Source organism: Puntigrus tetrazona, chromosome 7 (assembly GCF_018831695.1).
Source record: "Puntigrus tetrazona isolate hp1 chromosome 7, ASM1883169v1, whole genome shotgun sequence".
NCBI classification, from domain to species: Eukaryota; Metazoa; Chordata; class Actinopteri; order Cypriniformes; family Cyprinidae; genus Puntigrus; species Puntigrus tetrazona.
This window is the reverse complement of record NC_056705.1, coordinates 14,020,000-14,042,895: the sequence shown is the minus strand read 5'-3', so window position 1 is coordinate 14,042,895 and position 22,896 is coordinate 14,020,000. Positions and strand designations below refer to the sequence as shown.

Below are 22,896 nucleotides of genomic sequence, written 5' to 3'. Positions count from 1 at the left end.
CAAACTCTGATTCCATACATGATGCCAACAAATACATTCCTCATTCAAAATCATAACTGACGCTGAAAACAAAATGGACCTTGGAAGAGTTCATCAATTGCGGCTAGTGAAGATGCCTGACAAGGGATGACCTTTTTATCCACCACAATGAAGAACTTGCTGATGATTTCTTTGCTGCTCCCTGAGGCAAGAATGTATGGCTGACGATTCTCTTCCATCTCAAGGTGTTCCTGTATACTCCGGCATGCCTGAATGAGGTGGGGGAAAAAAAAAAAAAGATCAATAACGACATAACTACAGCAATATTTATCATCATAAATATATAAATAAATTGAACATAGTAAAGAACAGGAGACAATCCGGGAAGAAAAGTATATGCAGGCTATTAATTTAAGTTTAGCTTGAGATCATTTATCAATTGATCCATTTCAGAGTTTACCTGATCAATTTGAAGTATACTGTATATAGCCCTCGTCACCAAGTGTCACCAGTGCAGTTACCAACTTTGTGAAATACCACAAGATCAGAATCAGAATCACTTTATTGCCAAGTACGTCCACTGACCTGTTTGCTCTGTAGGCAAACTGCAGGGGGTCCAGTAAGGGTCCTGTAAAGTCCTTCAGATAACCCAAAACCAGTTTTTCCAAATGATTTCATGACCACAGACGTCAGAGCCACGGGTCTGAAATCATTAAGTCCATTAATTTTGGGTTTCTTTGGGATGGGGATGATGGTGGAGCGTTTGAAGCATGAAGGTACTACACACAGCTCCAATGATCTGTTGAAGATCTGAGTGAAGATGGGGGCCAGTTGGTCAGCACAGGTTTTCAGACAGGCTGGAGTCACACCGTCTGGGCCTGGTGCCTGCCTTCTTTTGCTCTTCCTGAAGACCTGGCACACGTCATCTTAGCTGAGTTGAAGGGCAGGTGTGGGGAGAGGGAGATTACAGGAGGTGAGAATGGTTCCTTTTCAAACCTGCAGTAGAACTTCGTTCAGGTCGTCTGCCAGTTGTTGATTTGCCACAGTGCTGGGGGATGGTGCCTTGTAATTGGTGATGTCTTTCAGACCTCTCCACACAGAAGCGGTGTCACTAGAGGAGAACTGAGTGCGAAGCTTTTCCAAATAATTCCTCTTCGCCGCTCTGATCTCCTTCTCTAGTGTGTACTTGGCCTGCTTATACAAGGCTCTGTCCCCAATCCCGCGAGCATCTTCTTTGGCTTGACGGAGCTGACTGAGTTGAGCAGTGAACCATGGTTTGTCATTGTTGTATGTTAAATAAGTCCTGGTAGGAATGCATACAGTATGTCCTCACAGAAACTGATATATGATGTTACCGTTTCTGTGAGCTCGTCCAGATCTGTGGCAGCAGCTTCAAAGACAGTCCAATCAGTGAGAGAGAAGCAGGTTTGTAAATCCCACTCTGCTTCGTTAGTCCATCTTTTTACAGTCCCAAGTACAGGTTTAGCTGGTTGGACAGGTAACGTGCTGTCTGAATTTTGGCAGTTCGCGTGAGAGGTTGGCTTTTTAAAGTCCCCGAGAAGGATTCAAACAGAGTCCGGGTGTTGTTGCCCAGTCTCTGTGATCAGATCGACGAGTTTTTGTAAAGCCAGGCTCACGTGCGCTTGCGGAGGGATGTAAACACACACCAGAATAAACGAGCAAAACTCCCGCGCGTAGTAGAAAGGCTTGCAGTTAATGAAGAGCGCTTCTACATCGGCGCAGCACATCTTCTTTAACACAGTTACATCTGTACACTACCTTTCCTTGATGTAAAAGCACGTTCGTCGCCGCGCGCGATTTCCGTTAATTCTGCGACGCGATCCGCTCTAAACAGCTGAAAGCCCGGCAGACTTAATGCGTTGTCTGGAATCGCAGCGCTTAGCCAGGTTTCCGTGAAACACAGAGCAGCAGAGTTCTATTCAAATCCCTATTAGTCTGGGTAAGCAGAAGAAGTTTGTCCATTTTGTTGGGTAGAGAGCGGAGGTTCGCCAGGTGAAAGCTGGGCAACGGCGCTCGAGTCCGCGTTGTCTGAGTTTCACAAGCGCGACGGCCCGTTTCCCCCGTCTGCGCGGCTGAACTACGATGTTCAACAAAACGTCGGAATAATCAAAAACCGGTGAAATGTTTTGTGGAGTGGTCTGCCGAATGTTCAGCAGTTCCTCCTGGTAAAAACGATGGGGTTTGATAAACAAAAACAGGAAAAACTAACAAAACAATAATACGAGCACTTGAGAGCTAAGCACTGAGGCTGCCATTCGCGGCGCCATCTTGGTCAACAGCCTGAGAGATACTGATCTTTTGGGTTTTCTTTCTTCCTGAAGCCTGGGGTCATAAAAGATGCAGGAGTAGAAGGAAGGAAGGAAGGAAGATATGTCACTGTCCCATTCTGAAAAACACAGAACACATGTTAAATGTTTACAATACAACAAGTCTGGTATATTTTAACTGCAAAGCCTTACTAAAAGTAAAGTTACTTCTGTACAACTCTACCTGGAGAATCCTGGGCTTCACTGCCTTCTCTGTTCAGATTGGAAGATGATTGCTTTGAAAGCTGTTGGCCACCTTTCCAAAAGTCTGGAAGCAGTTTCAGACCCAAAGAGGAGCGTGAAGTCTTGAAGAATCTACAGCAGAAGAAAACATGTCAAGAAATGACCACAGAACATTCAATATATAGCATATTGTTTCGCTTTAAATATGTAAAGAAGAAAGTTCATACCAATCCTTTAGTATCCAGAAATCAAGGAAAAACTGAAAGAACAGTGGTGGACCTCTCTGGATCATGGACAAGGCGCTGTCTGTATTCAAGCGTTGCCCTCATCTTCTGCATGATGACCTCACTTTCACTTGTATGATTCATCAAAGAGATGGCCTCTAGACTTTGGTCATTATCCAGCTGATCTTCATAGTAGCACAGCTGTCTGTCAAGCAGAGGGCCTCCCTTTCCTGTTTTTGGATCATCCTTATCTGCAGGTTTTGTCCCCTTTGTACGGTCTTGAGGCGCCACGACAAGAATCCAGTGTTTTTTGGCCATCATAAAAATGTCCCTGACAAAATGAAATTCAGAAAAAAAATTCAAAACTTACCCTCCCTTGAAAATGACAACATCTTAGTAAAACAAAAAAAAAAAAAAAAAAAAAAAAAAAAAAAAAGACAAAAGAACAATAGTGCAAGTTCTGATCACAGATAATGACTTACATATCCACTCCTCCCTTGGGGATCTCCGAGTGACAGAAACAAGGTGATAATTCCCAAACCATACTTCTGTTTTGTAAGTCGAAAGAAAGTAATTTGCTTAGAACTGAAACAGAAAAACAAACTGAAATTTACTTCAGGATACAGAGCCCTAAAATATTAGTCTACAAACAATTACTAGAGACCTAAAATATTAATCTACAAATAATTACTACAATTACACAGCCATGGTGGAATTATTTTTACAATAATTCTATTTATTATATTTTTTTATTATTTTTAAAATTGGGCTGCACGCGGACGTAGCGTGCAAGCCTGCAAACCCTTCCTTCCATGAAGAACGTTACATAACGGGGACAGCCTTTTATTAACATAATTTGTGCTTAAAGGCCTAGTCTCACAGAAGCACGGTGAAGGGAATCCAAGCGGAATCTTCGAATTAAAATTGTATTTTTTTTTTTTTTTTAGTCTGATGATAATCAATTTCAGTGGTAGAATTAGCCGAGGATGTGCATCGGAAATAATATTCCTGAACGCGCTTATGACTAACGTTACAGTAAATTAAAAGCAATAGCCATATGCGAGACGCCACGAAACACGAATCGAATCATAATAAAGGTTTTACATAATTTAACTTGTACAGTGGAATGATATGGTAAGTCACAAAAATCACGTTAGAGCTCGCTGGCTGTGTAATGATAGTTAATCATTAATAAAGTTATTTTTGATCGAACAAGATAAGCCTACGGTTAAAAAAATGATAAATACTTGAATTAACTTGTATGATTTCTCTCATTAATATGTATTAAGAAGTTAAAATATCAGACTTACCACCACACTTCGCACAGAGGTAAAATGGCGTCTGTCCGCATGTGGTCCGGTTCAATCAAGACGTTTTGTACGTAAACTGGGGTGTGGCTTAGTTAACTCTAAAGGAGAGTTAACGCTTGAAACGACGCAAAAATAACTTTCTCTTTTAAGTTGGACACCTCTTTAACTCACAAGGCAGACTTTATAACTATTCCGATTTCTTACGGAAATATAATATTCCTGTGTCTGCCAATGAATATGCTGTAGTTTTCAATGCCATTCCTTCTGGTGTATCCTTTCTGTTGCTATAGGTACCACGTCCCCTGGCTGGCCATGCGCTAACTCTCTGTCTTTAACTGACACGATGATCGGGAAAGTGTGCTTCTCTGTAGACCAACAAAAATATAACTAGAAAATCTGAGCTCTCTTCCAGAAAGAGATAGCAACAATCCCTTATGTAATTCCATACTGGAAAATTAAAGTGGAGAATACACCTTGGGAGAAAGTATGCACTCTGCCTCATAAATATCTGCTTACCAATAAAATAAAGGAAATAACATTTAAGCTGATTCACAAATGTTACCCTACTTAGATCTTTCTTAAGAAATATAAGTCCGATATTGAAGTGAAGCGCAGTTTTTGTGATTCATCTGAAGAAGACTTCATTCGTTTGTTTTGGCTGTGCACCTACACAGAAACATTTTCATCACATTTTTAGCATTCATCCAATCTTATTTTGTGAGTGACTTTTATTTTTGTTTAAGAGATGCTTTCTTTGGAACATATGACTACTCAAAAGAAAATACAGGGAAATATTAGAGAATTCATTTGTGGTTTCTGTTAGCTAAATTTCATATTCATAAACAAAAGTTTACTGGCTCTAAACCTCAGTTAAAATTTATTTGGACAAATATATGGAAACTATAATCTGTGTATAAAACTGTATTCATCCTTTGTGTCTTAAGATGTACACTCATTGTTTTATGGTTTTTTTTTTTTTTTTTTTTTTTTTTTTTTAACCCCAGGCAAATCTGAATGTATATTCTTTTGTTAGTAGTGGTATTATTTTATTATTATATTATATTTATTATTATTATATAATATTATATATTTATTATTTAAAAAAAAAAAAAAAAATCAGCGCGTGACTTCAGTGACGTCACCGAACTTTTAGAACGTGTCGCCCTACTATTTAAAGGATTCGAATTTTAGAACTCATTTTGTTGGTTGAAGTTTTAGTGTAGTGTTTCGCTGAGTGGAAAAAAACAACCTGTTGTAATGGGACTGTTTTCAAAACTAAAGAAAGCGTTTAAAGGGGAGCGTGCACACGAACCCGACCCCTGTGCTGCTCAAATACTCCCCGTCAGGCCGGAACGCCATCCTCATCCTCACGATGAGACGCCTGGTGCTGCTGCCGATGAGATAGGGAGAGAAGAGGCAGGAGACCAAAGTTCTGGGGATGTCGCCTTCTTCACTTTTTCCGCCGAAAAGCTGGGAAATACAACCTGGCCAAGGCTGAGGAAGTCTGCCAGAAGGAGGCGGCATTGTATCGGAGACTTAATGATGGTAAAATCACAGACGATGATTGAAGTTTTGATTCAAGGGAGATTCTTTAATTAGGGAATGTTTTGATGTTTTTGTGTACAATTGAAAAAAAAATCACTTGTTCACATACTTAAGATAGCACTGTCTAAATCGTCCATAATTGTTACTGAGCATTTTTTCCACTTCGTGATTAATATTCCATCTGTAGGTCAGACTTCTCTACAACAGGGATGTGTTGTTGTCGAGATCCATGATCATCAAGACCCTCCAGTCTCTGAAGTCCTCCTGCTATAGAGAAACTGCTGGAGCCGGACGTCCCCAACAACTGGATGTCAACATTCCAGCTAGTTTGAATGAAGAGGACAAAGTGGAAGAGCTGGCCAAGGGTAAGTTTACTGACATTATAACCCCATTCTCACTTTCCCGGTGAAGGGATTTAGTAGGCCTCATTGCCAAGCCTGACAGTAAAAATCTTGATTCAGAAACACATTCATGTAATGTAATTAAAAGGTATACTGTAATTTGAGTGTGCAATATTTTATTCATATTACTCGTGTTCCCCTCTTTAGATCAGATTTGTCTGCAGGATAATTGCACTGAAGACAATGAAGTGGAGGAGCAAGACGACAGTACGAATATTAAATATATGAATATTAGTAGAAATGATAGAATGCGTATTTTTGCTAACTGCATTTGTTTGTCTTATAAATAGATCACGTATTCTGGCAATACGAATTTGGGCCCCAGCTGGGTAAAGGAGGCGGTGGTTGTGTGTATGCAGCGACTCGCTGCACGGATGGCCTTAAGGTTTGATTTTTTTCTTTTTTTACCTATGAAACCTTCCATACTTGTTTGGTATTGGTGACTGGAATGATCTCTGTGCACCAGATAATTGACTGTTCTAGCTTGTTTGAACAGGTGGCTGTGAAGATTGCCGAAAAGACTCCAGATATGCCATATATCAGAATTGTGAATAGCTTGTGCTCTCTATAATGTTGCTTCTCAGTCGTTGTTTTCGGTTTCTAGCGTCTTATATCATGTGAAATCTAAGAAACCACCTTCAACTAAACATCATGCTTTCTTTTAGCCTGGCCATCCCAGTCGCCTCCCCTTGGAGATTGGCCTTACACTCTTGGCCAATGAGGACCCCAGCGTTCCATACATAATCAAACTCCTGGATTGGCAGGACAACCCGGACTACTATGTCATGGTCTTGGAGCGACCCATGCCTAGCATGAGCCTGTTTAGTTTCGTGAAGGTCCGTCAAAGGCTCAGAGAGGGGCAAGCACAACATTTTATGTGGCAGGTCCTTCAGGCCGCTAACATTTGCTGCAGCGCGGGTCTTCCATAGAGACATAAAACTGGAAAACCTCCTGGTGAACCCAGACACATTGGAGGTTAAGTTGATCGACTTTGGATGCGGCGAGCTCATGAAGGACACTGACTATGTGACCTTCAGTGGTAAGTTTTACGATTTGCTAGCAGGTCGTTTAGCTCCCGAAACACACCTAGCTGTAGAAATGCATTAAATATCCAAACCCCTTTCTTCCAGGTACAGAAATATTCTGTCCACCGGAGTTCAGTATCAACGGCAGCTACCATGCAAAGCCGGCGACGGTTTGGTCTTTAGGGATCCTGCTGTTCGTCATGGTGTGTGGTTATTATCCAGACGACGAAGACCTGCAAGAGATCAGCAAGAATACGTGGTCCAAACTGATCTGTCAAAAGGTAAGATCTTCATCAAAGATGACCAAATATGAAAGTATGCTATTTAGAAACGTGATATAAAAAAGTGGAACATACAAGTTCATAATCATCTCTCAACTTTTTGACCAGAATGCTGCCAGATGATTTGTGATTGTCTGCAGCCGGATCCCCAGCAGAGACTTCTTCTGGAGGATATGCAGCTCCATGACTGGTTTATGGTACCAAGATTAGAATTTGCTAAATGTTGTTTTCTTTTTCATATTTGCTCCAAATGTCATGTATTAAGATAAATAACACTGATTTATGTTTTTGTTTCAGGTCGTGGAGTAAGAAAACTCCCTGCCCGTCTAGAAGTGCCTGGCACCTTGAAGTGGCATCATTTATATTTAGAATTTGTGTTAGATAAATATGTGTTAAGACAATTGTTTTAAAATATTATCCGAGATAAAGTATGATATAGTAACAGTTACATAAGTATAATATATTCTAAAAAAAAAAATATGAAAAAAAAAAAAAAAAAAAAACAGAAGTATAAGAATAGAGCAAGTAGATATAAGTATGATATTATAATCGTTTTATTTCGATGTTAAGTATTAAGATATTTGTAGTTGTATTAAGACATGTATTCAATGTGTTATATTACCAAATGCAAAAAAAATAAATAAAAATGAATAAAATCAAAAAGAAAATACATTTATTCAGCACTACAGTCATCCATGACACAAACAATCAGTGTAGAATGTACAGAAATATTCAGAAATGTCAAAATGACATAACTCATGTACACTTCACACAAAAACACATCCCATGTTAGCTTGACAGAATTTTGGATTGGAGTTGAATTGAATCAAAACTGTGTATGCCATGTCGGTTGACAACACATACATTGTACACACATTACGACATTAGCCACTTCCACAAATTTCAGTACAACTGACTTGATTATAAAGCTGAAAATGTATGTATTCCTTTGTGATGCCAACTATATATTTATTTTGAAATGCTCAAAGAGTTTTATATATTTATATTGGTAATTCAGGTGATTCCAAAGGTTTTCTTTCCGTATATGAAATCCCTGCTTAAGGTCACAGTTAAATCACCAGTGCTGCATCTTTGGAACAGGAGCCAAACATGATTAAATGTAGGCATAATAAAAATGACAAAAATTGAATAGAAACACAGAAAACATCACATCAAAATTTCATGTAGTTGCTGCTCAGTAGTGACATTACCACGATTAACAGAAGCACCACGTCCCAGCCATAAATGAGCACAGTTTTTACAGCTTGACTACATCCAAAGTTTTTTTCCCCCATTAATAGACCTGTGTCACGGTGTGTTTCAAGGAAGGAGCACTCGACGAGAATGTGACATTAACAGTTTTAATCTTCTACAAACAAACTGAATATAACGAGATCGGACAAACTGAACTGAAATAAACAGGAACTATATACACGTGACGTCCTTACCTGTCCATCATAACACATAACGCTTGATGATTTACAGTGTGGGGGGGGAAGGGAACCAAAAAACAATACTCACGCTGGCAAGTGACAAACATCAGAACGAATACAATACGCAAGGATAGCGAAGCAAGTAGCGAGTACGAACAGCAACAAAATGGGGGGCTCTATACGCAACATCCCAGTGAAAGATCAAGTTACATACTTAGGAATTCTAATTAATGAAGATAAAATAACAGGAAGTAAATTCAATTGACACTTTAATAGCGAAAACTCAAAAGAAGTTTAACTCATGGTTGCAAAGAGCCTCATCAATAAGAGATTTTGGTGTTAAAACAACTCTTTAAGAGTTAAATTCAACACTGGACCCGAGTGTATTTGGTCCCACTCAGATTTGGTGATAAAATGACCCTTAAAAGTGTCCGATTTTCAGAGTAAAATTAACTGCGATTGGAGTAAAAAATTAACACTGCTCAACACTTAGTAGTGTTACTGCAATTTAACACTACAAGATATCCCATTCATTAAGTAGTTAAAAATTAACTACAGTGCACTTTAACCAGAGAGTGAAATATTGACAAAGTCAGCGCTTACATCGTTTTCTTAATAGAAAAAAAAAAAGAAAACTGCTTCATTAACTAAACATTTATTAAAACACTGTCAGGCTTCAACACATACATGACATCTTAAAAACATCACATCTGCATAAAATGATAATAGGGCACTATATGCAGTACAGAATCTGTTGTGCCATATTTCACCTGAAAAGAACAGCTCATTAACATTCACTACTTTTAAAACTCTGTCTGGATGCAGTCTGACTGTAAATGCATGGAAATGGTTCTCAAAACAGAGGGTTTCCATCAGTATTCCACATAACAGTACATTGTCATCTTTCACAGCAATAGTCTTGATCTTACAAAACACAGCATCTCCAAGTTTCACCTTAACCAGCATAGTCTGTAAAATGTGAGAGAGTATTACACAGATTAAAGTGTGAAATGTTAAGTATTCTGTGAAATTCTGTTGCAATAGGTTGCATGGTCACCTCTGTTTTTCTAATCAGAATTGGTCATACAAGGTAACCAATTTACAATTGTAAATTACAAGGTAATTTAGCTTATTTTCTAATATAGCGTATAAACCCATAACACCAATAAAAATAATCGGCATTTCCCAAATAAACCAACAAAACTACATACACCAACTGCATCAAAATACAACACATGCAGTCACATTAGCACATTCAGTCACACAAAATATTCAAATTGTGTTTCATTACATTACTTAAAAGAGCTTACCTGTCGGTTGGCGCGATGAGAAAACTCCAGTTCAGATCTTCGCAGGGGAAGGAAGGAACATTAAAAAGGGTTGATAGCATGTTAAACAACTTGGTTTGGAAAAATAAAACACATTATGTTAGGAAATCAGTATTAATGAATCCAGCAAAACAGGGGTAAGTGGGACTTTACTACATTAAACAACAAAATGTTTCTCAAAGGTCCTCTTCACTCTGGAATATTATCCCCGACTATATTTTCTCTAAAGTTGGTGGCCTGAATTTTCTACTGCTTTGCAATTGTAATGTTTCAAAGATCCCTATCAAACTTTCTCATTTTCATAAACGGATGTTCTTGCCCCTCATATACAAGCGTTTTCTCCACACCGATATTATTTATGGAATCTGAATATTTTGCACAGTAAATTTTGAAATCCGGAAATCAACACCAATAGTGTTCAACACTTTCAAAGTGTACATATGGGAACCACCCACAAAGTGTTAACTCAACACTTTTAAAAGTGTTGCTTCTTACAACACCAACACAGTGTTACAATGAACACCGAGAGAGTAAAATATTAACAGCAATGAAAATAACAACACTGTTGTAGAGTTGAGTGCAGCTTTGTAGCAAACACTGGGAGTGTCAAAATTCTACACTCTTCCGGTGTTGGACTAACACTATGGAAAAATGGAAACTACGGTCTCCTCAACCTTATCGGAGTCATAGATTACACCATCCTGGTGCTGATAGTACACCTTTTTAGTAACAAAATGAAACACTAAAGGATGTTGCCTTTTTTTTCCTCTTGTTAATGGTCTCTATCCATTACACTATCAGAAAATAATACATTTACTGAAATAAACATCACTATTTAACTCCCTTTAAAACTTTATTCCACCACAAAACATTAAGCCATCAAGTCAGTGCCTTAAATATAACAGTCCAAAACTATGTACAATAGACTGTCGTTGCCATAGGACATTTGTAAATCAAATGGCTTGTAGAAATACAACTCTTCAGTTTTTTTGAGTACAAGACTGTTCTCTTGTGCAACAACATTGAAGGCATGGAGATGTTTGACAAACTCTGATTCCATACATGATGCCAACAAATACATTCCTCATTCAAAATCATAACTGACGCTGAAAACAAAATGGACCTTGGAAGAGTTCATCAATTGCGGCTAGTGAAGATGCCTGACAAGGGATGACCTTTTATCCACCACAATGAAGAACTTGCTGATGATTTCTTTGCTGCTCCCTGAGGCAAGAATGTATGGCTGACGATTCTCTTCCATCTCAAGGTGTTCCTGTATACTCCGGCATGCCTGAATGAGGTGGGGAAAAAAAAAAAAGATCAATAACGACATAACTACAGCAATATTTATCATCATAAATATATATATAAATAAATTGAACATAGTAAAGAACAGGAGACAATCCGGGAAGAAAAGTATATGCAGGCTATTAATTTAAGTTTAGCTTGAGATCATTTATCAATTGATCCATTTCAGAGTTTACCTGATCAATTTGAAGTATACTGTATATAGCCCTCGTCACCAAGTGTCACCAGTGCAGTTACCAACTTTGTGAAATACCACAAGATCAGAATCAGAATCACTTTATTGCCAAGTACGTCCCACTGACCTGTTTGCTCTGTAGGCAAACTGCAGGGGTCCAGTAAGGGTCCTGTAAAGTCCTTCAGATAACCCAAAACCAGTTTTTCCAAATGATTTCATGACCACAGACGTCAGAGCCACGGGTCTGAAATCATTAAGTCCATTAATTTTGGGTTTCTTTGGGATGGGGATGATGGTGGAGCGTTTGAAGCATGAAGGTACTACACACAGCTCCAATGATCTGTTGAAGATCTGAGTGAAGATGGGGGCCAGTTGGTCAGCACAGGTTTTCAGACAGGCTGGAGTCACACCGTCTGGGCCTGGTGCCTGCCTTCTTTTGCTCTTCCTGAAGACCTGGCACACGTCATCTTAGCTGAGTTGAAGGGCAGGTGTGGGGAGAGGGAGATTACAGGAGGTGAGAATGGTTCCTTTTCAAACCTGCAGTAGAACTTCGTTCAGGTCGTCTGCCAGTTGTTGATTTGCCACAGTGCTGGGGATGGTGCCTTGTAATTGGTGATGTCTTTCAGACCTCTCCACACAAGCGGTGTCACTAGAGGAGAACTGAGTGCGAAGCTTTTCCAAATAATTCCTCTTCGCCGCTCTGATCTCCTTCTCTAGTGTGTACTTGGCCTGCTTATACAAGGCTCTGTCCCCAATCCCGCGAGCATCTTCTTTGGCTTGACGGAGCTGACTGAGTTGAGCAGTGAACCATGGTTTGTCATTGTTGTATGTTAAATAAGTCCTGGTAGGAATGCATACAGTATGTCCTCACAGAAACTGATATATGATGTTACCGTTTCTGTGAGCTCGTCAGATCTGTGGCAGCAGCTTCAAAGACAGTCCAATCAGTGAGAGAGAAGCAGGTTTGTAAATCCCACTCTGCTTCGTTAGTCCATCTTTTACAGTCCCAAGTACAGGTTTAGCTGGTTGGACAGGTAACGTGCTGTCTGAATTTTGGCAGTTCGCGTGAGAGGTTGGCTTTTTAAAGTCCCCGAAAGGATTCAAACAGAGTCCGGGTGTTGTTGCCCAGTCTCTGTGATCAGATCGACGAGTTTTTGTAAAGCCAGGCTCACGTGCGCTATGGAGGGATGTAAACACACACCAGAATAAACGAGCAAAACTCCCGCGGCGTAGTAGAAAGGCTTGCAGTTAATGAAGAGCGCTTCTACATCGGCGCAGCACATCTTCTTTAACACAGTTACATCTGTACACTACCTTTCCTTGATGTAAAAGCACGCGTTCCGTCGCGCGCGCGATTTCCCGTTAATTCTGCGACGCGATCCGCTCTAAACAGCTGAAAGCCCGGCAGACTTAATGCGTTGTCTGGAATCGCAGCGCTTAGCCAGGTTTCCGTGAAACACAGAGCAGCAGAGTTCTATTCAAATCCCTATTAGTCTGGGTAAGCAGAAGAAGTTTGTCCATTTTGTTGGGTAGAGAGCGGAGGTTCGCCAGGTGAAAGCTGGGCAACGGCGTTCGGAGTCCGCGTTGTCTGAGTTTCACAAGCGCGACGGCCCGCTTCCCCGTCTGCGCCGGCTGAACTACGATGTTCAACAAAACGTCCGGAATAATCAAAAACCGTGAAATGTTTTGTGGAGTGGTCTGCCGAATGTTCAGCAGTTCCTCCTGGTAAAAACGATGGGGTTTGATAAACAAAAACAGGAAAAACTAACAAAAACAATACGAGCACTTGAGAGCTAAGCACTGAGGCTGCCATTCGCGGCGCCATCTTGGTCAACAGCCTGAGAGATACTGATCTTTTGGGTTTTCTTTCTTCCTGAAGCCTGGGGTCATAAAAGATGCAGGAGTAGAAGGAAGGAAGGAAGGAAGATATGTCACTGTCCCATTCTGAAAAACACAGAACACATGTTAAATGTTTACAATACAACAAGTCTGGTATATTTTAACTGCAAAGCCTTACTAAAAGTAAAGTTACTTCTGTACAACTCTACCTGGAGAATCCTGGGCTTCACTGCCTTCTCTGTTCAGATTGGAAGATGATTGCTTTGAAAGCTGTTGGCCACCTTTCCAAAAGTCTGGAAGCAGTTTCAGACCCAAAGAGGAGCGTGAAGTCTTGAAGAATCTACAGCAGAAGAAAACATGTCAAGAAATGACCACAGAACATTCAATATATAGCATATTGTTTCGCTTTAAATATGTAAAGAAGAAAGTTCATACCAATCCTTTAGTATCCAGAAATCAAGGAAAAACTGAAAGAACAGTGGTGGACCTCTCTGGATCATGGACAAGGCGCTGTCTGTATTCAAGCGTTGCCCTCATCTTCTGCATGATGACCTCACTTTCACTTGTATGATTCATCAAAGAGAGATGGCCTCTAGACTTTGGTCATTATCCAGCTGATCTTCATAGTAGCACAGCTGTCTGTCAAGCAGAGGGCCTCCTTTTTCCTGTTTTTGGATCATCCTTATCTGCAGGTTTTGTCCCCCTTTGTACGGTCTTGAGGCGCCACGACAAGAATCCAGTGTTTTTTTGGCCATCATAAAAATGTCCCTGACAAAATGAAATTCAGAAAAAAAATTCAAAACTTACCCTCCCTTGAAAATGACAACATCTTAGTAAAACATAAAAAAAAAAAAAAAAAAAAAAAAAAAAAAAAACAAAAGAACAATAGTGCAAGTTCTGATCACAGATAATGACTTACATATCCACTCCTCCCTTGGGGATCTCCGAGTGACAGAAACAAGGTGATAATTCCCAAACCATACTTCTGTTTTGTAAGTCGAAAGAAAGTAATTTGCTTAGAACTGAAACAGAAAAACAAACTGAAATTTACTTCAGGATACAGAGCCCTAAAATATTAGTCTACAAACAATTACTAGAGACCTAAAATATTAATCTACAAATAATTACTACAATTACACAGCCATGGTGGAATTATTTTTACAATAATTCTATTTATTATATATTTTTTTTATTATTTTTAAAATTGGGCTGCACGCGGACGTAGCGTGCAAGCCTGCAAACCCTTCCTTCCATGAAGAACGTTACATAACGGGGACAGCCTTTTATTAACATAATTTGTGCTTAAAGGCCTAGTCTCACAGAAGCACGGTGAAGGGAATCCAAGCGGAATCTTCGAATTAAAATTGTATTTTTTTTTTTTTTTTTAGTCTGATGATAATCAATTTCAGTGGTAGAATTAGCCGAGGATGTGCATCGGAAATAATATTCCTGAACGCGCTTACGACTAACGTTACAGTAAATTAAAAGCAATAGCCATATGCGAGACGCCACGAAACACGAATCGAATCATAATAAAGGTTTTACATAATTTAACTTGTACAGTGGAATGATATGGTAAGTCACAAAAATCACGTTAGAGCTCGCTGGCTGTGTAATGATAGTTAATCATTAATAAAGTTATTTTTGATCGAACAAGATAAGCCTACGGTTAAAAAATGATAAATACTTGAATTAACTTGTATGATTTCTCTCATTAATATGTATTAAGAAGTTAAAATATCAGACTTACCACCACACTTCGCAGAGGTAAAATGGCGTCTGTCCGCATGTGGTCCGGTTCAATCAAGACGTTTTGTACGTAAACTGGGGTGTGGCTTAGTTAACTCTAAAGGAGAGTTAACGCTTGAAACGACGCAAAATAACTTTCTCTTTTAAGTTGGACACCTCTTTAACTCACAAGGCAGACTTTATAACTATTCCGATTTCTTACGGAAATATAATATTCCTGTGTCTGCCAATGAATATGCTGTAGTTTTCAATGCCATTCCTTCTGGTGTATCCTTTCTGTTGCTATAGGTACCACGTCCCCCTGGCCATGCGCTAACTCTCTGTCTTTAACTGACACGATGATCGGGAAAGTGTGCTTCTCTGTAGACCAACAAAAATATAACTAGAAAATCTGAGCTCTCTTCCAGAAAGAGATAGCAACAATCCCTTATGTAATTCCATACTGGAAAATTAAAGTGGAGAATACACCTTGGGAGAAAGTATGCACTCTGCCTCATAAATATCTGCTTACCAATAAAATAAAGGAAATAACATTTAAGCTGATTCACAAATGTTACCCTACTTAGATCTTTCTTAAGAAATATAAGTCCGATATTGAAGTGAAGCGCAGTTTTTGTGATTCATCTGAAGAAGACTTCATTCGTTTGTTTTGGCTGTGCACCTACACAGAAACATTTTCATCACATTTTTTAGCATTCATCCAATCTTATTTTGTGAGTGACTTTTATTTTTGTTTAAGAGATGCTTTCTTTGGAACATATGACTACTCAAAAGAAAATACAGGGAAATATTAGAGAATTCATTTGTGGTTTCTGTTAGCTAAATTTCATATTCATAAACAAAAGTTTACTGGCTCTAAACCTCAGTTAAAATTTATTTGGACAAATATATGGAAACTATAATCTGTGTATAAAACTGTATTCATCCTTTGTGTCTTAAGATGTACACTCATTGTTTTATGGGTTTTTTTTTTTTTTTTTTTTTTTTTTTTTTAACCCAGGCAAATCTGAATGTATATTCTTTTGTTAGTAGTGGTATTATTTTATTATTATATTATATTTATTATTATTATATAATATTATATATTTATTATTTAAAAAAAAAAAAAAAATCAGCGCGTGACTTCAGTGACGTCACGAACTTTTAGAACGTGTCGCCCTACTATTTAAAGGATTCGAATTTTAGAACTCATTTTGTTGGTTGAAGTTTTAGTGTAGTGTTTCGCTGAGTGGAAAAAACAACCTGTTGTAATGGGACTGTTTTCAAAACTAAAGAAAGCGTTTAAAGGGAGCGTGCACACGAACCCGACCCCTGTGTGCTGCTCAAATACTCCCCGTCAGGCCGGAACGCCATCCTCATCCTCACGATGAGACGCCTGGTGCTGCTGCCGATGAGATAGGGAGAGAAGAGGCAGGAGACCAAAGTTCTGGGGATGTCGCCTTCTTCACTTTTTCCGCCGAAAAGCTGGGAAATACAACCTGGCCAAGGCTGAGGAAGTCTGCCAGAAGGAGGCGGCATTGTATCGGAGACTTAATGATGGTAAAATCACAGACGATGATTGAAGTTTTGATTCAAGGAGATTCTTTAATTAGGGAATGTTTTGATGTTTTTGTGTACAATTGAAAAAAAAAACTTGTTCACATACTTAAGATAGCACTGTCTAAATCGTCCATAATTGTTACTGAGCATTTTTTCCACTTCGTGATTAATATTCCATCTGTAGGTCAGACTTCTCTACAACAGGGATGTGTTGTTGTCGAGATCCATGATCATCAAGACCCTCCAGTCTCTGAAGTCCTCCCTGCTATAGAGAAACTGCTGGAGCCGGACGTCCCCAACAACTGGATGTCAACATTCCAGCTAGTTTGAATGAAGAGGACAAAGTGGAAGAGCTGGCCAAGGGTAAGTTTACTGACATTATAACCCCATTCTCACTTTCCCGGTGAAGGGATTTAGTAGGCCTCATTGCCAAGCCTGACAGTAAAAATCTTGATTCAGAAACACATTCATGTAATGTAATTAAAAGGTATACTGTAATTTGAGTGTGCAATATTTTATTCATATTACTCGTGTTCCCCTCTTTAGATCAGATTTGTCTGCAGGATAATTGCACTGAAGACAATGAAGTGGAGGAGCAAGACGACAGTACGAATATTAAATATATGAATATTAGTAGAAATGATAGAATGCGTATTTTTGCTAACTGCATTTGTTTGTCTTATAAATAGATCACGTATTCTGGCAATACGAATTTGGGCCCCAGCTGGGTAAAGGAGGCGGTGGCTGTGTGTATGCAGCGACTCGCTGCACGGATGGCCTTAAGGTTTGATTTTTTTCTTTTTTTACCTATGAAACCTTCCATACTTGTTTGGTATTGGTGACTGGAATGATCTCTGTGCACCAGATAATTGACTGTTCTAGCTTTGTTTGAACAGGTGGCTGTGAAGATTGCCGAAAAGACTCCAGATATGCCATATATCAGAATTGTGAATAGCTTGTGCTCTCTATAATGTTGCTTCTCAGTCGTTGTTTTCGGTTTCTAGCGTCTTATATCATGTGAAATCTAAGAAACCACCTTCAACTAAACATCATGCTTTCTTTTAGCCTGGCCATCCCAGTCGCCTCCCCTTGGAGATTGGCCTTACACTCTTGGCCAATGAGGACCCCAGCGTTCCATACATAATCAAACTCCTGGATTGGCAGGACAACCCGGACTACTATGTCATGGTCTTGGAGCGACCCATGCCTAGCATGAGCCTGTTTAGTTTCGTGAAGGTCCGTCAAAGGCTCAGAGAGGGGCAAGCACAACATTTTATGTGGCAGGTCCTTCAGGCCGCTAACATTTGCTGCGAGCGGGGTCTTCCATAGAGACATAAAACTGGAAAACCTCCTGGTGAACCCAGACACATTGGAGGTTAAGTTGATCGACTTTGGATGCGGCGAGCTCATGAAGGACACTGACTATGTGACCTTCAGTGGTAAGTTTTACGATTTGCTAGCAGGTCGTTTAGCTCCCGAAAACACACCTAGCTGTAGAAATGCATTAAATATCCAAACCCCTTTCTTCCAGGTACAGAAATATTCTGTCCACGGAGTTCAGTATCAACGGCAGCTACCATGCAAAGCCGGCGACGTTTGGTCTTTAGGGATCCTGCTGTTCGTCATGGTGTGTGGTTATTATCCAGACGACGAAGACCTGCAAGAGATCAGCAAGAATACGTGGTCCGAAACTGATCTGTCAAAAGGTAAGATCTTCATCAAAGATGACCAAATATGAAAGTATGCTATTTAGAAACGTGATATAAAAAAGTGGAACATACAAGTTCATAATCATCTCTCAACATTTTGACCAGAATGCTGCCAGATGATTTGTGATTGTCTGCAGCCGGATCCCCAGCAGAGACTTCTTCTGGAGGATATGCAGCTCCATGACTGGTTTATGGTACCAAGATTAGAATTTGCTAAATGTTGTTTTCTTTTTCATATTTGCTCCAAATGTCATGTATTAAGATAAATAACACTGATTTATGTTTTTGTTTCAGGTCGTGGAGTAAGAAAACTCCCTGCCCGTCTAGAAGTGCCTGGCACCTTGAAGTGGCATCATTTATATTTAGAATTTGTGTTAGATAAATATGTGTTAAGACAATTGTTTTAAAATATTATCCGAGATAAAGTATGATATAGTAACAGTTACATAAGTATAATATATTCTAAAAAAAAAAAAATCTGAAAAAAAAAAAAAAAAAAAAAAAAATACAGAAGTATAAGAATAGAGCAAGTAGATATAAGTATGATATTATAATCGTTTTATTTCGATGTTAAGTATTAAGATATTTGTAGTTGTATTAAGACATGTATTCAATGTGTTATATTACCAAATGCAAAAAAAATAAATAAAAATGAATAAAATCAAAAAGAAAATACATTTATTCAGCACTACAGTCATCCATGACACAAACAATCAGTGTAGAATGTACAGAAATATTCAGAAATGTCAAAATGACATAACTCATGTACACTTCACACAAAAACACATCCCATGTTAGCTTGACAGAATTTTGGATTGGAGTTGAATTGAATCAAAACTGTGTATGCCATGTCGGTTGACAACACATACATTGTACACACATTACGACATTAGCCACTTCCACAAATTTCAGTACAACTGACTTGATTATAAAGCTGAAAATGTATGTATTCCTTTGTGATGCCAACTATATATTTATTTTGAAATGCTCAAAGAGTTTTATATATTTATATTGGTAATTCAGGTGATTCCAAAGGTTTTCTTTCCGTATATGAAATCCCTGCTTAAGGTCACAGTTAAATCACCAGTGCTGCATCTTTGGAACAGGAGCCAAACATGATTAAATGTAGGCATAATAAAAATGACAAAAATTGAATAGAAACACAGAAAACATCACATCAAAATTTCATGTAGTTGCTGCTCAGTAGTGACATTACCACGATTAACAGAAGCACCACGTCCCAGCCATAAATGAGCACAGTTTTTACAGCTTGACTACATCCAAAGTTTTTTTCCCCCATTAATAGACCTGTGTCACGGTGTGTTTCAAGGAAGGAGCACTCGACGAGAATGTGACATTAACAGTTTTAATCTTCTACAAACAAACTGAATATAACGAGATCGGACAAACTGAACTGAAATAAACAGGAACTATATACACGTGACGTCCTTACCTGTCCATCATAACACATAACGCTTGATGATTTACAGTGTGGGGGAAGGGAACCAAAAACAATACTCAGGCTGGCAAGTGACAAACATCAGAACGAATACAATACGCAAGGATAGCGAAGCAAGTAGCGAGTACGAACAGCAACAAAATGGGGGGCTCTATACGCAACATCCCAGTGAAAGATCAAGTTACATACTTAGGAATTCTAATTAATGAAGATAAAATAACAGGAAGTAAATTCAATTGACACTTTAATAGCGAAAAACTCAAAAGAAGTTTAACTCATGGTTGCAAAGAGCCTCATCAATAAGAGATTTTGGTGTTAAAACAACTCTTTAAGAGTTAAATTCAACACTGGACCCGAGTGTATTTGGTCCCACTCAGATTTGGTGATAAAATGACCCTTAAAAGTGTCCGATTTTCAGAGTAAAATTAACTGCGATTGGAGTAAAAATTAACACTGCTCAACACTTAGTAGTGTTACTGCAATTTAACACTACAAGATATCCCATTCATTAAGTAGTTAAAAATTAACTACAGTGCACTTTAACCAGAGAGTGAAATATTGACAAAGTCAGCGCTTACATCGTTTTCTTAATAGAAAAAAAAAAAAAAAAAAACTGCTTCATTAACTAAACATTTATTAAAACACTGTCAGGCTTCAACACATACATGACATCTTAAAAAACATCACATCTGCATAAAATGATAATAGGGCACTATATGCAGTACAGAATCTGTTGTGCCATATTTCACCTGAAAAAGAACAGCTCATTAACATTCACTACTTTTAAAACTCTGTCTGGATGCAGTCTGACTGTAAATGCATGGAAATGGTTCTCAAAACAGAGGGTTTCCATCAGTATTCCACATAACAGTACATTGTCATCTTTCACAGCAATAGTCTTGATCTTACAAAACACAGCATCTCCAAGTTTCACCTTAACCAGCATAGTCTGTAAAATGTGAGAGAGTATTACACAGATTAAAGTGTGAAATGTTAAGTATTCTGTGAAATTCTGTTGCAATAGGTTGCATGGTCACCTCTGTTTTTCTAATCAGAATTGGTCATACAAGGTAACCAATTTACAATTGTAAATTACAAGGTAATTTAGCTTATTTTCTAATATAGCATATAAACCCATAACACCAATAAAAATAATCGGCATTTCCCAAATAAACCAACAAAACTACATACACCAACTGCATCAAAATACAACACATGCAGTCACATTAGCACATTCAGTCACACAAAATATTCAAATTGTGTTTCATTACATTACTTAAAAGAGCTTACCTGTCGGTTGGCGCGATGAGAAAACTCCAGTTCAGATCTTCGCAGGGGAAGGAAGGAACATTAAAAAGGGTTGATAGCATGTTAAACAACTTGGTTTGGAAAAATAAAACACATTATGTTAGGAAATCAGTATTAATGAATCCAGCAAAACAGGGGTAAGTGGGACTTTACTACATTAAACAACAAAATGTTTCTCAAAGGTCCTCTTCACTCTGGAATATTATCCCCGACTATATTTTCTCTAAAGTTGGTGGCCTGAATTTTCTACTGCTTTGCAATTGTAATGTTTCAAAGATCCCTATCAAACTTTCTCATTTTCATAAACGGATGTTCTTGCCCCTCATATACAAGCGTTTTCTCCACACCGATATTATTTATGGAATCTGAATATTTTGCACAGTAAATTTTGAAATCCGGAAATCAACACCAATAGTGTTCAACACTTTCAAAGTGTACATATGGGAACCACCCACAAAGTGTTAACTCAACACTTTTAAAAGTGTTGCTTCTTACAACACCAACACAGTGTTACAATGAACACCGAGAGAGTAAAATATTAACAGCAATGAAAATAACAACACTGTTGTAGAGTTGAGTGCAGCTTTGTAGCAAACACTGGGAGTGTCAAAATTCTACACTCTTCCGGTGTTGGACTAACACTATGGAAAAATGGAAACTACGGTCTCCTCAACCTTATCGGAGTCATAGATTACACCATCCTGGTGCTGATAGTACACCTTTTTAGTAACAAAATGAAACACTAAAGGATGTTGCCTTTTTTTTTTCTCCTCTTGTTAATGGTCTCTATCCATTACACTATCAGAAAATAATACATTTACTGAAATAAACATCACTATTTTTAACCTTTAAAACTTTATTCCACCACAAAACATTAAGCCATCAAGTCAGTGCCTTAAATATAACAGTCCAAAACTATGTACAATAGACTGTCGTTGCCATAGGACATTTGTAAATCAAATGGCTTGTAGAAATACAACTCTTCAGTTTTTTTGAGTACAAGACTGTTCTCTTGTGCAACAACATTGAAGGCATGGAGATGTTTGACAAACTCTGATTCCATACATGATGCCAACAAATACATTCCTCATTCAAAATCATAACTGACGCTGAAAACAAAATGGACCTTGGAAGAGTTCATCAATTGCGGCTAGTGAAGATGCCTGACAAGGGATGACCTTTTATCCACCACAATGAAGAACTTGCTGATGATTTCTTTGCTGCTCCCTGAGGCAAGAATGTATGGCTGACGATTCTCTTCCATCTCAAGGTGTTCCTGTATACTCCGGCATGCCTGAATGAGGTGGGGAAAAAAAAAAAAAAAATCAATAACGACATAACTACAGCAATATTTATCATCATAAATATATATATAAATAAATTGAACATAGTAAAGAACAGGAGACAATCCGGGAAGAAAAGTATATGCAGGCTATTAATTTAAGTTTAGCTTGAGATCATTTATCAATTGATCCATTTCAGAGTTTACCTGATCAATTTGAAGTATACTGTATATAGCCCTCGTCACCAAGTGTCACCAGTGCAGTTACCAACTTTGTGAAAAATACCACAAGATCAGAATCAGAATCACTTTATTGCCAAGTACGTCCACTGACCTGTTTGCTCTGTAGGCAAACTGCAGGGGTCCAGTAAGGGTCCTGTAAAGTCCTTCAGATAACCCAAAACCAGTTTTTCCAAATGATTTCATGACCACAGACGTCAGAGCCACGGGTCTGAAATCATTAAGTCCATTAATTTTGGGTTTCTTTGGGAT

General features: G+C 38.6%; 4 long non-coding RNA genes and 1 pseudogene across 4 annotated transcripts; 3 read left to right on the top strand and 2 right to left on the bottom strand.

Annotated features, from left to right (window-relative positions):
- Window positions 1-2,227: 2,227 nt before the first annotated feature.
- On the bottom strand, window positions 2,228-2,932 carry LOC122348083. The gene is made up of 3 exons (XR_006251268.1): window positions 2,717-2,932; window positions 2,491-2,621; window positions 2,228-2,386 (listed from the first exon to the last, which is right to left on the bottom strand). It is a non-coding gene; the product is annotated as an uncharacterized LOC122348083 (long non-coding RNA).
- A 2,935-nt stretch (window positions 2,933-5,867) lies between these two features.
- On the top strand, window positions 5,868-6,310 carry LOC122348499. The gene is made up of 3 exons (XR_006251336.1): window positions 5,868-5,933; window positions 6,117-6,176; window positions 6,260-6,310. It is a non-coding gene; the product is annotated as an uncharacterized LOC122348499 (long non-coding RNA).
- Window positions 6,311-6,417: 107 nt separating this feature from the next.
- Window positions 6,418-7,335, top strand: LOC122347912 (annotated as a pseudogene).
- A 5,947-nt stretch (window positions 7,336-13,282) lies between these two features.
- Window positions 13,283-13,930, bottom strand: LOC122348229. Its single transcript, XR_006251282.1, has 3 exons — window positions 13,794-13,930; window positions 13,568-13,698; window positions 13,283-13,463 (listed from the first exon to the last, which is right to left on the bottom strand). It is a non-coding gene; the product is annotated as an uncharacterized LOC122348229 (long non-coding RNA).
- Window positions 13,931-18,240: 4,310 nt separating this feature from the next.
- Window positions 18,241-18,788, top strand: LOC122348277. The gene is made up of 3 exons (XR_006251298.1): window positions 18,241-18,352; window positions 18,461-18,549; window positions 18,650-18,788. It is a non-coding gene; the product is annotated as an uncharacterized LOC122348277 (long non-coding RNA).
- Window positions 18,789-22,896: the final 4,108 nt, after the last annotated feature.